Source organism: Eutrema salsugineum, unplaced genomic scaffold, assembly GCF_000478725.1.
Source record: "Eutrema salsugineum unplaced genomic scaffold, Eutsalg1_0 scaffold_21, whole genome shotgun sequence".
NCBI lineage: Eukaryota > Viridiplantae > Streptophyta > Magnoliopsida > Brassicales > Brassicaceae > Eutrema > Eutrema salsugineum.
The window spans coordinates 332314-350641 of NW_006256821.1; the positions used below are offsets into that span (position 1 = coordinate 332314).

At 38.0% G+C, this 18328-nt stretch overlaps 2 non-coding genes and 1 pseudogene across 2 annotated transcripts; 2 read left to right on the forward strand and 1 right to left on the reverse strand.

Annotated features, from left to right (window-relative positions):
- The first annotated feature begins 284 nt into the window (after positions 1–284).
- Positions 285–390, forward strand: LOC112086332. The gene has a single exon (XR_002899454.1). It is a non-coding gene; the product is annotated as a small nucleolar RNA R71 (small nucleolar RNA).
- A 1477-nt stretch (positions 391–1867) lies between these two features.
- Positions 1868–5409, forward strand: LOC18015901 (annotated as a pseudogene).
- A 3635-nt stretch (positions 5410–9044) lies between these two features.
- On the reverse strand, positions 9045–9150 carry LOC112086316. Its single transcript, XR_002899438.1, has one exon. It is a non-coding gene; the product is annotated as a small nucleolar RNA R71 (small nucleolar RNA).
- Positions 9151–18328: the final 9178 nt, after the last annotated feature.

Genomic DNA, 18328 nt, shown 5'->3' on the forward strand with positions numbered 1-18328 from the left:
CAGCAGTATCACAAGCATGTATATTCTTAATTTGAGACTTAAGAAGTTGACTTACCATGCTTTTTAGCTCAGCAATCTCCCTTGATTCATGACTAGTAATAGTCTTCTTTGATCTGTCATACTAAGGGTTGTTGTTGCTGTTGGCTACAGCTAGATTTTCGATGAGTGCTCTCCCTTGTGGTATGGTTTTTGAACTGAAATTTCCATTGCTGGCAGTGTCAAGAGAAAGTTGATACTTCTGTTGAAGTCCATTGTAGAAGGTGCTTAGCAGGGTTGATCCAGAGAAACCATGATGAGGGAAGTCTCTTTCATACTCCTTGAATCGCTCCCAGGCTTCATAGAATGATTCTATTGGGCCTTGTTGGAAGCTTTCTATCTTGTTTATCAGCTGGTTTGATCTTGACTTAGTGTGGAAGTGGTTCAGGAAAGCTGACTTGCATTCTTCCCATGAAGTAATAGAACCAGATGGCATAGATTTTAACCATCTAAATGCTTTATCACTTAGAGAGAAAGGAAAAAGCTTACACTTCACATAGTCCATAGTTTCTGGAGTTGTTCTCACCATTCCAGAGATTTCTTCAAAAAGATCAGTGTGGTCCATTGGATGCTCAGTAGAGATTCAATGGAATTGGTTCTGCTTTACCAAAGAGACAATTTGAGGTTTTATCTCATGATTTTCTTTTCGAACAGGAATAAGCCAGGTAAAATAAAACTTTTTTTATAAGTAAGATCACTTCTAAGTTTATCAACAACACTGATATCTTGCACATGTGGAATTGTCAGAGGGTTCCCAGTCCCAGACAATTCCAATGTAATATCTTCATGCCGTCTTTGGTGGTTTAAGGGGAACCACCAAACCGTTGCTTGTAGGAGCTACATTAGTTGGTTTCATTGAAAGAGACGAATCACCTATAGGATCAGAATCTGGGAATTTTTCTTCACACCTTGTTTATTGTGTTCCATAACAACATCTCCCATCATAGCTGTTGGAACTTCTTCTCGGGTAGCAATATCAGAGGATCCAGAATCTTCACAAATCATCTGAGGAGTAGCTCTATCATGCTCTGCTTTATGCAAAAAACCAGTAGGAGGAAATAACAGAGGAGGAGTCGACTGAACTCCTGAACTTTCTCGTACTTCTTTTACCGTTTTCATAGCAGATATCGCTTCAAGCTCTCTTTAACAACCATATATGGATTGTTCCCAATGTTAAGCTTCCATTGCAGATGAAAGAGATAGCTTTTTTCACAGAGATCATAGTTATGCTTTAGACTACTGCATGTTGTACAGAACTTCTGTAATCCTTGATACTTGAATTGCAAATCCACCGGAGGCCCAGTACGCATAATTTGAACAGTGCGAGCCAAGATGATGGTATCATCCACATTGAAGTCCACCTTAACCCAAACTTCAGCTGGATGATCGATTGTCGGCTGAATGATAAGAACGTCCTCAACTTGACCATATCTAGAGCCAATACTTCTTACTATACCGTCACGCCTATAGATTGCAGGAAGGTTGATAATTTGTATCCAAAAGGGGATATGCCTGAGGAAGGTATGATAGAACCGATGGCTCCATGGGTCTAGTGCTACCATCCATCCTTTGTAGTTATATGGTCCATTATCAAGGATTGTTAGCATCTGATGCTCTTTCTTGAAGTGGAAATTTACCGTATTATTATCGTTGATCTGAGTTTCAAGCATCCCTTCCAGAGACCAAGCCTTCGGAAGCATAATTCTGATGCCGTTAGGTTTTTGTTGGACAGGATTAAGACCTCTGGCTACCAAATACAAGCCGTGATCTCTTTCAAATTGCTGTTGAGTAGCAAGTTCATTAACTTCTTTCTTATGTCTACATTTTACTTATGGGAATAGCTTTCCTACTTGTTGACTTTCTGCAGAAGTTCTCTCAGTTGAAAGTTGAATTAAGCAGAACTGAGAGACATATACTGAAAGAGATGAATTTTGTTTGTCAAGTTCATATCAAACTACCTTGCCACACTTCAAACACCTCCAGAACTAAGGCAAGAAGATTGGAATCTGGCAAATGATGGGTAACTCATATTTTTAAAAATTTAGAATTGATATTATTTATATGATTACTTAGATCTGACATTTTCAGCTGAAGCTTGGCATATCAGCTGTGTATATGCACAACTATTGTATTTTGATTTGAGTATGCTTGTCATGCTTTCCTCTGTGATGTTATCTTACTTGATCTTTGTTTATACTCCTATATATGCAGTCTGCGTACAACCCTCTGTGTAAGGTTCAGAAGCGAGGTTGTGGCTTGTGGGGTCGTGTATGCTACTGCCCGTAGGTTTCAAGTCCCCGGAGAATTCACCTTGGTGGAAAGCATTTGATGCAGATAAATCTATCATTGACAAAGTATGTAGAGTTCTTGCTCATCTATACAGTCTTCCAAAGGCTCAGTATATCTCAGTTTGCAAGGATGGGAAGCCGTTTACATTTTCCAGTAGATCCGCGAATTCTCAAGCTCACTCAGCTACAAAGCTGAGGTAGATTGCTATCTATATTTTTTGTGGTTTTTGCGAGAATATTGTGCATATCAGTGCAAACAGAACCGATGGACTACTGCTACGATACATGATATGTCAGATTGAAACAGGGCTTTTTTTTTAATTTATTGTCGGTTTGACAAAATCTAAAATCCAAATGCATTTTCTTTTGCTATTACCAAAACTAAGTTTGATGTTCATTTCTACTGTGTTACAGGAGGTGTTGCCGACAGTAGGCGATGCTGTTGATGCCAAGTGTATGATATATTCATAAATTACATCATTTAGTATACATATTTAAGTCCAAATCCTGTCTCATTTGCAAACATTTTAGGTCTTTAGGTATTGTTTTAGAACTTTAGAGATTACATTAGAGATTGCATAAACAGGTGCTCATGGAGCTTATTTGGAGTGGAAAATGTGAACCACATGAAGAAATGGAGTTGAAATGATCAAAAATGGTGAAAAAGGGCAATTTTGAGTTTCTCGACAAAAGACTGTACTGATGGTTGAAGATTCTCGGCTAAAATCCATACTGTGGGTAGATCTCTCGGCCAAAACACGTACTGGCTGGTTAGGTTTCTCGGCCAAAAATTTCGGGTGCAGTTACATCTCAGACATCACGTTAGCGGAAGGTCTTCCCGGCCGATTCAGCTTCCAGGGTCTTCAGCAAAGATCAATATAATTGAGTCTAGATTCCATAAAATTTAAAATCAATACATTTGGAGCAGCGAGCTGAAAGATAAGGCCACCGGACAACACACCTGTCTCACACCTATTTCGGAGCAATCTAATACGTCTGAAAGATTGCCTTGCCGGGAAGCCTTGCCGTCCGATTCAGCTGTCGGGGTCTTCATGAAAGTTGGAGATGATTGAGTCTCGGATCTAGAAAAGTTGTAATCCAAGAATTCGGATCAGTGAGCTGAGAGTTATAGCCACCAGAAAACATGCCTGTCTCGCTTGTATTGCAGACCGGTCTGATGTGCAACAAAGATTACATTGGACAATGCCTTTCCGTTCCGATTCAGTTTACAGGCCCGTCATCAAGATTCAAGAGCTTCAAGTCCTCTTTCCAGAAATCTTGATATCACACAATTTGGAGCTTCGGGATGGGAGATAACGTTTCCGGAATGAACACTGGTGTAGAAACCTTTTCCGGATCGTTCCAGTGCATGTCAAAGATCAACCCTCCGCGAACCCTTCCATTCCCCGGATGCATTTCCAATCTTCATCAATAGTCTTGATATTTGAGCTGCCTTGCTACTGGAGTTTGAATCAAGCCATTTTGACCAGTATTCAAGAAGTTATGCTGCCTTAAACGCAGAGTGGTCTGAGAAGATGAAAAATGCTGCGACTTGGGTGTGCGACTTGGTAAACTCGCACCCATGAATGTTCATAGTCTGGGAGCAAGCTGCTACCTTAGATATGCGTGTAAGGTGACTCTGACGAGGGTAGATACTTCCAGAATCAAATTTGGCTAAACATAAAAAACTGTGCGACTTGGGTGTGCGAGTTGGACATGAAGTGGAACCATCTTGCACATATATTCGCATATGAGACCGAGTTGGGCGTGACTTGGGCAGGGAAGTGACCATCTCGCACATAAACCACAAGACCCAGCTGAACCGGGTCAGTACCCAGTTTTTCCTGGGCTGGCCCGGTCGAAGACCCTTAGTATAAATAGTTTTTGGGAGAAAAAACCCTAGACATCTTATCTTCTATCTTGTTTTCTCTTTATTTCTCTTTCCTTTTTAGTGTAAAACGACCGTGATTAAGAGATATCTTGCAGATTTAATCATCTAAAACCTGTTTATTATCATTGCATAATCTCATCTTTGTTTCTAATCATGATTAACATCACCTCTTGCAAAAGAAATGGTGTGTTCATCATGATTAGTGAGTAGTCATCTCTTAAGCTTCTAGGTGGGTAGATTAGGGTGCTTAGATGCTTGATTTATGATGTTTAGGTTCTAGATTCTCATTTCCTTTCCTTAGTTAGCTGCTCTTAATGCTAGATTTTTGCACATCACTCTGATCTAGACCTTAGGCATTTCTCCATCCACAAGGTGTTTGATGAAATGCCTGAATGAGCTAACTTAAGGGTTTATTCCTTTTTCATTATGAGAGTGATAGCTAAATGCATGAATTACATATTAGAACTGTAATTCTCATTGATTCATACTTCACAAATAAGAATTTGGTTTAAAAATGGATTAGTGTAGAGGTTAATGCCTTCATGAGAGGATTAATCTAGATTAGAGTTCTAAGTTAATTGGTTTTGAGATCATGTGATTACTTTTTGCATCTTTCTGTGTAAGATTCAGTGTTCTTTTAAGTAAAAACTGTCTGGCCATCATTAGACTTGAAACTTTATGTTTGTTGATTGCTTGATCTTGCTTAAGGTGAATTAATATTGATTAAGTGATTTGCAAAAGGATTACTGTCATGGGAATGAATTAATCAGCTTTTGAAGTCTAGACTGAAGAGTAACAAGTATTGCATTATTTTCTTGGCATCATGAATCAACATTGAAAGCACCCTAATCAATTATCACATCTAGAGGTTTATCTCTTATCATTTGCTTTATAATCATCATCTTTTTTAATTACTTTGTTTAGTTCATTAATCATTGCTTGTCTGTTTCTTGTTTATGCTTTCTTTTGTTACTTGTCACCAAACTCATCTTTGATCACTTGACTTAAGAACTTATCTTATAAACTCGTGCCTAACTACCACACATATGGATTTGACACCCTTTATGCTACAACAGCTAAGGGATTGATAACCCTTTTAGAACCTAAAAAGTCTTAGTTATCAGTGTACTCCGGGATCAGCAGATTACGACCCTAAGGATGCAATTGTTACTATGCCGCATGAAAAGACTATAGATTCATAGAAGAGCGATACTGAGTCAACCAGTCAGCCAATTTTAGGAGACTCAAGGGAGGACAAACATAAAGTATGAGAGATGGAAAGAGAGACTGATAGAGAGAAGGAACCAGGTAGAAAGAGGGCTAGGCTTAGGTCTCATAGAGGCAGGGATCCTGACAAGGAGGGTGACAGAGAGAGAGACAAACTCAAAAATCAAAGTCATCATCGGTCAGATATATCTAGACATCACTATTCTCGGTATTGTGACTATTGCAAATACTCCTATACTTTAAAAGACCGTCGAAGGCACCATTGAACCCGCCAATCTTCTTGTTACAAAATCATTAATAAAGCCCACCTTGGTTTACTTAATGATGTTTAGATATTGTAGACTACTAGTCTTGTATTTTGTTAGGGACTTGACTTTACTCCATTTAACATTCTGTTAGGAATCACGTTTTATTAAAACTAGGTTGGGACCTGCGTCTATGACGCGGAATTGCAAATACAAATCTGATTATTTATAATCTTTTGAAGTGATATATTTTAATAATTTCATGTTCTAACAATATTAGTTATCATGAATCATTTATTGAATTTTTTTTATAATGGTAAAAAACTTTGATAGTTGGATAATGGTACTTTTAGAAAAACTCATCACTTTATCAACCATAACAATTATCATTATGTGTATCAGTATTTGCTGATGTACAACATTCCAATACGGCAGATCTTTAAGTTGCGGTTCGTTTCAGTGTGTATTTTTCAAACACCATTATGGTTTTGTACTCGATTTCCTTTATGTTGAATAAAAGTATCAATTCTCGATAATCAGGAAAACCATTAATGAAAAAAGATAAAGAATATCAATTCTGAAGCATAAGTAAATCAAAGTGTCATTAAAACAAACCATTTAATTAGTACAGATCTAAACCAAAACAAATAAACTAAATTATTGTTTCCTTACATTCTGAATGACGGCCTTGTATACAACGTTGAAAGTATTGGTTTGTGGTTTACCTAGAGTATCTGTTATCAGAATCTTCAAACCAGCTATTGAAGTAATACGTGATATAGCCACATAAAGTTGTCCATGAAAAAATACGGATTTTGGTAAATACAGTCTAACCTTTTGAAAAGTTTGTCCTTGGATTTTATTGATAGTCATTGCATAGGTGATGGCTACAGAAAATTGTCTATGCCTCATTCTAAAAGGAAACCTTGTCTCGGTGAGGAAAACAAACATTTGTGGGATGAAGAGTTTTTGACCAATATACTCACTAGTTATGTGGCTAGCTTGATGATAACACCTGATTTTGACAACTTTTATGGATCACTTTCAATATCTTATGCAGGTGTTTTTACTCAGTTTTAAAGGTTTTATAAGTGTTTTCCATGTTTTGGAGTTTTAAAAGGCTTTGGAGTGCATTTTGGAGCAAAAGTACACTTTTGGATAAATTCATGTCGTCAGAAGTTTGGAAACCAATGAAGACCTTCTAACCTTCCGATTATCCCCAAATTTGAAGTAATTATATAGGAGACAACCAGCTTTCCAACACACTTGGAATCAAATCAATCCAACGGTTAGATCTCCAGATATCATTAATGCACTAAAGGCCGATCAACACAAGACCAGTCAAGCACAACTGCTTTCACCCGCGGCCAGCCTTCTTCCCACTACGGCTCAAGAGGTTTCACCTCCGGTGGACCTATTTCCAAACCTAAGAAGCCCAACTAAAGCCCGAAATACTTCCTGCACCCAATTTACAAGCCCTAGACACCCAAGATTTGGAGAAACACTATAAATACTCGTTTTTTAGGTCTTTTGTAAAGGAGTGTCTTTCTTCTCTTTGACAGAGAACTCCTTTGGAGTTTTAGGTTTTATTTTTATGCATTTGTAAAAGCTCTCCATCGCCACTCTGTCTTCAATAAGAAAAGTTTTTCTGCAACTTTGTTTCTTTTACTTTTCTTCATCTTAGTTCTAAACCGATGATGATGTCTATCTCAGCCATGTCTGAGTAGTCACCTAGTTGGGTGAAAGGGTAATCCAAAGGGACCCCATGTTCGAATGACATCTAGGTTTTTAGGAAAAAGGATTTCGATTTTTAACATGATTCTCCCATTCATCCAAATCTCAAAGCGGTAATTCTGGATTGATCACCCAGAATCCAATCCTAGGTTAAATCCGAGCCACGAGAGTGTTGTATCTGGGTTGTCTGAACTGGATCTTATGGATGTCACCGTCGTAGGAGACAAAAGCTACCTACGGAGGATACGTAAGCCGAGATAGATTCCGATCTACAAAGCATGATCTTGTTCTGGCATGAGAGCGAGAGTTAATTGCCATGAACAAGTGATTAGATGATTAGGGTGAGGAGAGTTGGCTACTCTTACATGTGTCTATCCTAGTTTCAGAGTCAAAGAAAATCCTTGCCTAAATTCCTTGAGTTTTAGAACATGAACCCTGAAGATGAACCTTGAACCAGCGCCGTTTTTCATGTAAGTTTTCAACCGAATTTTACTTCAAGCCTTTTTAATTCTTTGAAAAATTAGATTTAGTGAAAAACCAAAACCCTTCTTATTAGATTAGGTCTACGATTTTTTTTTAGCATCAGTTAGAAGTCCTCAACTCAGAGATCTCTGTGGATTCGATCCATAAGTACTACCGTGTTTGCTGTGCACTTGCAGCTTTTCTAGGGTAAAACTTGTGTTGTGCACTGCACTCACATCAAGTTTTTGGCGCCATTGCCGGGGATCTGTCATTGTTGACTTGATTTCTTAATCTAATTTCAATCCTAGACCATAAGATTTTCGAGTTCTGCTGGAGATTTTCTAACTTTTCTTTTTATCTTTGCTTTCTTTGCTCTCAGGTGCATGAAAACTAGGAGAAATCCTGCTAATATCGTACAGACCTTAGACGAGATTGACAAACACGAAAGAGAACTTCGAAAACTCAGACAAAGAACGCTCAAGATGGCCAATCTGGATGCCCATCAGGAAGATCTTTGAAATCGTGATCAGGAGGATCACATTGGAGACGATGACCATGATTCTGTTCATGGTGATGATCGAGATGCTGCTCATGAAGGAGATGGTCATCAACAACTCGATGCAGAGGGAAATCAAATCCTCAGGAATGCTGCTCAAGCTGCTGATAATCAAAGGAGACAAGACCAGGCCGAAGCTGAAAGAAGAAGGAATGATGAAAACATTGTTCCACCAGTTGTTAGAGAAGCCAATCGACCAATACAGATTGCCAATACTGCGAGAAGACAGCCACCAAATAGGCTCATTGCCGATTTTGATGCACCTCACCAATACTTTCAGAATAGATCAACTATTCAAGCACTTGTTACAGCAAGAGGAGACCACAAGATAAAGCCACATATTGTGTCTTTGGTGAAGAAAAATCAATTCCATGGAATCTCTACTGAGCATCCAATGGACCACATTGATCTCTTTGAAGAAATCTGTAGAATGGTGAGAACAACTCCAGAAACTGTGGACTATGTGAAGTGTAAGCTCTTTCCTTTCTCTCTAAGTGATAAAGCTTTTAGATGGTTAAAATCTATGCCATCTGGTTTCATTACTTCATGGGAAGAATGCAAGTCAGCTCTCATGAACCACTTCTACACCAAGTCAAGATCGAATCAGCTGAGAAAGAAGATACAAAGTTTCCAACAAGGTCCAGTAGAATCATTCTATGAAGCCTGGGAGCGATTTAAAGAGTATGAGAGAGACTGCCCTCATCATGGATTCTCTGGAGCAAACCTGTTAAGCACTTTCTACAGAGGACTTCAACAGAAGTATCAACTTTCTCTTGACAGTGTCATCAATGGAGATTCCAGTTCAAAAACCATACCACAAGGAAGAGCACTCATCGAAAACTTGGCTGTAGCTAACAGCAACAACAACCCTAATTATGACAGATCAAAGAAGACAACCATTAGTCATGAATCAAAGGAGATTGCTGAGCTAAAAAGCATGGTAAGTAAACTTCTTAAGTCTCAAAATAAGAATATACATGCTTGTGATATTGCTGCAGGAAATGAAGAAGATGGAAGATATGAATATGATGGCATGTACCAAGAAGAGGAAATCAATTTCTAGGGGGCCCAGGCATACCATAACCGATTCAGCCCAGCCTTCAACAACAACTTCAGGAATTCTGGTGCCAATTTCAACAATCTCTCATACAAGAATCAAGGAGCTGATAACTCTCAGAACCAACCTTATCCACAGCAGCAAAGAAGTTTTCAAAAACATGTTTCAAAATGGGAACTTTGGAGGAAACTTCCAGCAAAGACCACCTTTCAATCCTCAACAAGCAAAGACCATCTCATTAGAAGCAACCATTTCCAAGCTAAGTGACCAGGTAAAATCGCTTGAACAAACTGTGATACAGGGAACTCAAGGTAATGAAAAGTCAATGAGAGAAATGGGAATGAGGATCGATTGTCTGTACAATAATTTGAATGGGAATTTTGAATCTCTTGCAACCCATGTCAAGAAGTTGGAACATCAGACTGCAGATTCAATGAAAAGACAAACATGAGTCTTACTAGGGAGAGTGGAAGATAATCCAAAGAAGTTCTGCAATGCTATGACAGCAGCTTTGGAAGAAGAACCTGTCGCAGACTTCAAGAAAAAATCGACACCTGAACCTCTCATGGAGGAATTTAAAACCGACCATGAGAGAAGCCAGGTCACTCTAGTTAAGGTACCCAAACGCTTACCTAACCAAAGACTGAAAAAGTCTAAGGATCCAGGGTGTTTCTCTTTCACTTGTTCAATTTCTGGAATTGAATTTTCAGATTGTTTATGTGATTCTGGTGCTAATGTGAATGTCATGTCGAAATCTTTTGCTGAGAAACTTGGTATAGGTACATTTGTCCCATCTCTAGTAAGGATAATCTTTGGTGATTCATCTCAAAAGAGAACAGAAGGAATGATCCAGGACTTGCCACTGATCATTGGAAACAAAATAATCCCAGCCGATTTTCAAGTTTTGGAGATGGACAAAGACAAAGATAGACCTTTGATATTTGGTCGCCCATTCTTAGCTACTGTAGGTGCTGTTATTGACCATGCAAATCGCTGTTTAGTTTTTTAAATGTGGACAGGAAAAAGTCTATAAGACCACACCAGACCCAGCTCCAAATCGAAAAGACAAGAACAAGGAGAAGGTGTTGGATGAAAAAAAGGAACTAAAAGCACTAGCTTCCAGGCAATTTGAGAAGATCAAGATAGTGGTGCCACCAGATATCAGCAAGGAGAAAGAGAAAAATCTTGAAAGATTTGTTGAGAAGACAAAACATGTCTTCAAAGATGCAAAAATCTTTAAGAAAGGAAAGGAGACTGTGATTCAAGATGAAGGAAATCCAAAGAAAGGATCCCAAAGACTTAATTCAAGGGATCCTGTCTCTTCTTCTTAATCCTAATCCTGCCAAGAGTCTAGCTAAAAGACTTTAAACAAAAGCGCTTAATGGGAGGCAATCCATTTGGTAAGATTTTTTTTTTCTATTTGATTTTCTTTTCTTTTTATGCGTTTCAGGCTTTTATAAAACCCAGAAAACCCCAAAAACAGTAAAAGATCAAAAAGGTCTTTCTCTTCATCTACCCCAACAAGCTTGGAGATTTTGAGAAAAAAGACAGATTTCAAACTTGACAAATCTCTTCCAAATTTTCGAACCTATCTCACTCTTTTTCCAAGGAGATTTTGAATCTGTCATCACATAACACTTTCATCAAGGTATGAGCTCAAATTTCTCACTTTTTCTTAAGAACTCAGATTTAGGGTTTTCTTAAATAAGTAGAAATTCACCTTAGGATGATTGGAGATTGTCTTTGAACTTAAGACTAGACTTTTGGGTAGTTTAATTGCATGTTTAAACGCCTAGACCATAGAGGTTTGAAATTTTCGACAATTTTGAGATCTAGAACTTGAACAAATCGAAATTTTGAGATCTATTTGATTCAGCTTAGCAAATCCAGATTGTTAGGTACTTGTTGATAGAAAATCAGATTATATTACATATGAGTGAGCATAAACATCATCTTGATTTAGAAATCTCATATGTTGGACATCAATATATCGAGCTTGACCAGATATTTCCAGAGTGTGTGGTGAATTAACAACTTGTTTGTCATGTGAATGTGTTTGTAGCAACTGTATGAACAACTTGCTCATAAAAAATCGATTCATAAGCAGCTTTAGTGACTCTTTGTCTCGAGAATCTTGTTTTGCAGGTCATGAATCTCTCTCAAGTTCTACTGATTCAAACCAAGACAAGTGCTCATGCAAAAAAGCCCCATTCGCAGGAGACATATGATACATTGAACGAGACAGAGCTGAGTGATGATGAACCTCTATCCACCTTCATTACCGAGCAAAGAAGAATCTTTTTGGGAGAGATTGAATGAGCCTCTAGTCAGATATCTGTACCTCGGAAAGCTAAGTCTTCCTCTAGGCCGAAAGTGAAGTTTGTTGGTAAAGCCATTGACCTAGACATCAACTACTTGACGCAGCTTGAGAAGCTGAAGATAAAACCAACTCCAGCAATTGACTACTCAACTCTTGAGATGCTTGGAATCAGAGAAGATGTGATATGGTATATTGATAGGCTTGGAATGAGATCATTCATGGAGCAGAGTTTTCCAACCTATGAGAGCCACACTAAGGAGTTCCTTGCATCAGCAACTTTGTGCTACAAGAAGAGAGCTACTCTTAGAGCTCTAGATGGCACACTCTCCTTCTCTGTTGGAGGTCATCTCTATTCTCTTACCATTTTAGAGATGTGTGATGCTTTGAAGTTGCCTTATTGTGATGAGATTGCATTGGAGAAAGATCCAGAAGAAGACCTTTGGGAATTGATGGGTCAAGGGGTTTATGACAAAGGAAGGTCCAAGGCATCACTACTTTCTCACCCTGCTGTTCGATATGTGCATAAGTTTCTGGCACACACTGTGTTTTCTCGAGCCAACCAGGCGAATGTACTCAAGCCAGAGCTAGTGACACTTCAGCTACCTTTCACAGATCACCCAAGGTTTCCTTGTTTTGCTTGCATCATTGCAAGGAACCTAGTGAAGGTTAAGCATGAGATGATTACATCTGAGTGTTAGGACTACTCACCAGCTTTTGGGAGCATCATTACTTCGCTTATGGCAGCAGCAAGAGTTTATTTTTCAGCTGAGACACCACTTAGAGAGGATTGGTTTGAGCTCTCTCAGTTCTCTTGAGACAGGACTATCACCAGGGCCAAGATGAACCAATTGGATTCGCTTACAAGTTCTGCACCAACACCACCGAGTACAGGGTCCTTCTACCTTCGGATTCAACGCCTCGTCTGCGAGATGGAGCAGACCCAGTATGGAAACCAGAGATTAGCGACTTCCTACCATCTCTGCAACTCCTACCTCTGACCATGAAGCAATTTCTGGCTGGAAAAGCCAAGAGAGAGGTAGTTGCAAACAGCAGGAGACTTCAACCTGCACCATCTTCATCCAGAGCCAGATTTTCTCAGATTAGAGCATCCAATAGGAGTGATGCAGACTTTGCAGCTTTGAAGAAGAAGCTTGACCAGCAAGAGAAGATCAACAGGCGCATGAAGAGGCTAATGAAGAATAACCAAAGGTTTGATGATGACTCCTCTGCCACAGAGAAAGATGACAGCCATGAGACATAGGCACCTATCCATCACCACATCATACCCACAGTTCTATCACCATTTTTCTTTTCTTTTATTTTACACTCTTTCGCTTTGATTTCACCATCTTCTCACGAACTTTTTCACATTGGGGACAGTGTGATTTATGTCTGGGGGAGGATGCGTATCCGTACTAATCTATTTTTCTTTGTTTCTTATCTTTTTTTGCAATTTTTAAAATTTTCTATGCTTTTTAAAAGACTTCGAGTATTTTTCAGGAATGTTTGACACAAAACTATGATGAGTAAGACCCATGTGCTTCTAGACTTTTCATGCTAGTTCTTTCTGTGGTTAGTACTAGACTAGGCGGTAGCTAGAGTACTTGCACTACGAACTCCCATCAGAGGATTTCTATTCGTGGAGACTCTTTCTGCCAGGATAGACTAGCTCATTTCATTTGAACATAATCTTGATATGTAATTTTCTCATCATTGGTTTTAGCAGGCATCATGATACATATCTAGGACATCTTCACCTTATTGTTTCCACTCTTAGTTGTCCTAGATGGCTAGTTCATCTTTAGCTGGTACCACACCCTTTACCCAAACCTTTATGTTCAAACCTCATGCATCTCTCTTTAGTTTATATCGACAGATATGTGCAAAAACGTCGGAGAGGGAGGAACAACGTAGTTTTCAGTGACTCAAGGGAAGTAAGAAATTTGGGAAAGTGGAACACCAAGAATCTATCAAAGCTTGATGGTGCCTCAGAAAGCTTGAATTTAAAGGTAAATTTCGTGCTTCCTAAGACTCTACATCAAAAGGCATTTTCCCCTTTCAAAAAGAAAAAAAAAATCAAAAAATCGAAAAAATGAAAGGAAAGGAAAAAATAAAAAGCCTAAAAGAGTCTAGGTTGGCCGAAATTATCTTAAGCAAGGACTACAAGTATTCATTTGTGAGCATTGGTTTTAAAACCTGGACAACAATCTAAGTCTGGGGGAGTCATGAGGAGAACCTGAAGAAAGGAGATCAAGAATCTTAAGGCAAGAAGAATGTGACTGGAAACTGTGGATATCAACAGCTCCACCCTCTCTTGCTGTTTTGCATAATGTCTTGTCTCTTCAAAAAAAGGTAAATTCCTTTTGATGAGAATCACTTGAAATTTTTAATGAATGTTAAGAGCTAGTTGACTGGGAGATAGGTTTAAGTGTCTAGATTTTTGCATGACGGATCAATGGACTAGTTATGCTTGTACTTTGCTTAGAATTTTCTAGACTATCCCTGATTTGAGCATAATGACTAACTGTAGTTCAGAAGCATGTTCTCTGAGATTTTGTTAGTTCCTGCGAATTTCAAACCTCTTTTTCAGGTTCAGATCTTTGGTTTTGTTTGAGGACAAACAAAGGTTTAAGTCAGGGGAAGTTGATAACACCTGATTTTGACCACTTTTATGGATCACTTTCAATATCTTATGCAGGTGTTTTTGCTCAGTTTTAAAGGTTTTATAAGTGTTTTCCATGTTTTGGAGTTTTAAAAGGCTTTTCAGGAAACTTGGAGCTTTGGAGTACATTTTGGAGCAAAAGTACATTTTTGAATAAATTCAGGCCGTCAGAAGTTTGGCAACCAATGAAGACCTTCTAACCGTCTGATCATCCCCAATGTGGAGACGTTATAGAGGAGACAACCACCTTTCCAACACACTTGGAATCAAATCAATCCAACGGTAAGATCTCCAGATATCATCAATGCACTGAAGGCCGATCAACACAAGACTAGTCAAGCACAAGTGCTTTCACCCGCGGCCAGCCTTCTTTCCACCGCGGCTCAAGATGTTTCACCCCCGGTGGACCTATGTCCGAACCTCAGAAGCCCAACTAAAGCCCAAGACACTTCCTGCACCCAATTTACAAGCCCAAGAAGCCCAAGACTTGGAGAAACACTATAAATACTTATTTTTAGGTCTTTTGTAAAGGAATCTCTTTCTTCTCTTTGAGAGAGAACTCATTTGTAGTTTTAGGTTTTATTTTATGCATTTGTAGAAGCTCTCCATCGCCACTCTGTCTTCAATAAGAGAAGTTTTTCTGCAACTTTGTTTCTTTTACTTTTCTTTCTAAACCAATGATGATGTCTATCTCAGCCATATCTAAGTAGTCACCTAGTTGGGTGAAAGGGTAATCCAAAGGGACCCCATGATCGAATAACATCTAGGTTTTTAGGAAAAAGGATTTCGATTTTTAACATGATTCTCCCATTCATCCAAATCTCAAAGCGGTAATTCTAGATTGATCACCCAGAATCCGATCCTAAGATTAAATCCGAGCCATGAGAGTGTTGTATCTGGGTTGCCTGAACTGGATCTTATGGATGTCACCGACGTAGGAGACGAAAGCTACCTACGGAGGATACGTAAGACAAGATGGATTCCGATCTATAAAGCATGATCTTGTTCTGGCATGAGAGCAAGAGTTAATTGCCATGAACAAGTGATTAGATGATTAGGGTGACGAGAGTTAGCTAATCTTACATGTGTCTATCCTAGTTTCAGAGTCATTGAAAATCCTTGCCTAAATTCCATGAGTTTTAGAACATAAACCCTAAAGATAAACCTTGAACCCAGTGCCCTTTTTCATATAAGTTTTCAAACGATTTTTACTTCAAGCCTTTTTAATTCTTTGCAAAATTAGATTTAGTGACAAACCAAAAAACCCCCTTTATAAGATTAGGTCTACGCTTGTTTTTAGCATCAGTTAGAAGTCCTCAACACACAGATCTCTGTGGATTCGATCTCTAGGGTTAAACTTGTGTTGCCCACTGCACTCACATCACTTGAATAACATGTTTGGCCAATTGTGTTACCAAGAGTCTTGTTCTATTGCATAAACTACCTCTAGGATCAATATTCCAAAGCAACATAATAAGTGTTCCTATTTTTAATTTCAATTCATGGTTCAGCAATTATGAGATCTTAGTATTATTAAGATATTACTGGGTGTAGACTTTTTCGTCAATCTTTCCCTAAACCCTAAACTCCTTGCACGGTCATAGGGGCTTCAAAAACGTACAACAGAACTTGATGTTATAAACTGACGACTGAAGAGAATTAAAACTATCATATAAAACATAGATGATAAAATTAAACAAATCCAAAAGTAAAAACCATCCAAAATTAAAGACTAAAATGCTACTAGATAAGTGTATGAAACTCACAACCCAATTGAACTAAGACAAAAGCGAATTCTTCGTCTCCACATAATCGTTTATCATCTCCTTATTTTTTCCTCTTATTTATATGTTGGTTTTTCTTCTGTATTGTCTTTTTATTATCTTTCTTTATCATTTTCCACTTTTATTCTCTCACGTCTACTTCTTAGTTTTCTTTTATTTTATCTTCCTTCTCTGTTCATTCTATATGTCTTTTCTTACTTATTCTTTAGGATTTTTTTTGTCACGTCTTCTTTTTCTTCTTCTTCGTGTTTTCCACATCTTTTCCTTATCTTCTTCCACTTCTACTTCTTCTTCTTCATCATCGCTTTCGTCTTCTTTGTTTTCTCCGAATTCATATTCTTCTTATTTTCTTTCCTCTTTTATATTAATCAAATACATGTACCTCAAAACTTTAACTCTCTCTCTCTTTATCCCCCACCATTTGTGCCTCCCTATCATTCTTTCTCTCTCCCTCTCCCTCCTTAAATATTGCTCTCTCACTCTCTCCCTTCCTCTCTCATCCTAGTTTGTATATATCATATGATTTAGACAACTATATTTAAAGTAAGAAGTGTTTCATATATTGAAAAATAAGAAAAAAAAAGACAAACTAACATATATTTACTATCACGTACTTGGAAGGTTTAACTCTCTCTCCCCTTTCTCTTTATCTTTATTTCTCTCACACACACTTTCTCTCTCTCCATCTATATGTCCCTGAAAGTATCTACATGTCTCTGAAAGCATTAACTCAATTTCTCTCTCTCCCTCTTTCTCCAAATTCATCATTCTCTTCCCCTTCTTATTCTTCAAAATTTTTGTCTTTTCATAATTTTTCTTATTATAATTGTTTTTCTTGTTTAGGGTCTTCTTCTTCATATTTTCCGTCATCTTTATCATTGACTTCAGTTTTCTTATTCCTTATCTTATCTTTCCTCGTCTTCATCGTCTTCAACTTCTATTTCATTTCCCTATTCAGATTTGTCTTCTTCTTCTTATTCCTTATCTTATCTTTCCTCGTCTTTGTCGTCTTCAACTTCTATTTCATTTCCCTATCCAGATTTGGCTTCTTCTTCTTCCTCTTACGTTTTGTTATACTCCTCTTCTTACTCTTAATCTTATGGTTTAGTTATTCCTTGTATTTTCCTTATTTTCCTGGTTTTTATTCGTCTTCTTGTTCATTCTCCGATTTTATGTCCTTTGTCTTCTTTTTCTGCCCCAAAAACTTCATCTTCTCCTTCCGGATACTTCCTTTTTTCTTCTTCATCTTCTTTGACTTGTACTTTTCTTCTTCTTCCTCTTATATATCTTTCGATTTTCTTATTTCTCACCATTTTCTTTCATCCATATCATCATCTTTGATTTTCTCAATTCTTCTCCTTCTTCTTTTTCTATTTGTATTAGCGTTCTTTATTCTCTACTTCTCGCCAAAGTTCATTATCATTTATATGTCGTAGGTTATTTTCTCTCTCATAAGCATGGGCAAGATGGTATCAGTGCATTGGTAAACAACCTCTTTGGTTGCTTTTATCTCTCTTTCTAGCCAGTTCTTACCTATACTTACATGTACCTGAAGACTTCAAATTTTTTGTCATCCATATTAATCAGGGTTTAAATCATTTACATGTTCTTGAAGGCTTTAAATATCTCTAAAATAGTGATAAATGCTGATCAATTTCATGACCCTGAAGCCTTTAATTCTCGCAAGCACGGGCGTAAAACCATTGTATCAGGGTGTAGATAAAAAAATCCATTTCCTAGCTTTTGTCACTTTGTTTTCTCGGTTCTTTTCTTTATCAAAAGCGTGGTTATGGAACTATGGTATCAGTACGTAGGTAAACAATCCTTTTGATAGCTTGAATACTTCTAGCTTTCTTAAAGTCTCTCTATTTACTTCCAATATGTCTCCTACATCAAAGACAATACTGTTCTCCTCTCTCTTCTCTTTTGGATCTGTCTTTACCTTTGCTTCTGGTCTCGCTAATACCAGCCTCCAACACAACAGGTTCATAGCTCAATATGTAATGATTGCGTTAAGAATTATAGCTCAAGCTGTAAATTTACCAGTTATAGCACTAAACAAACTA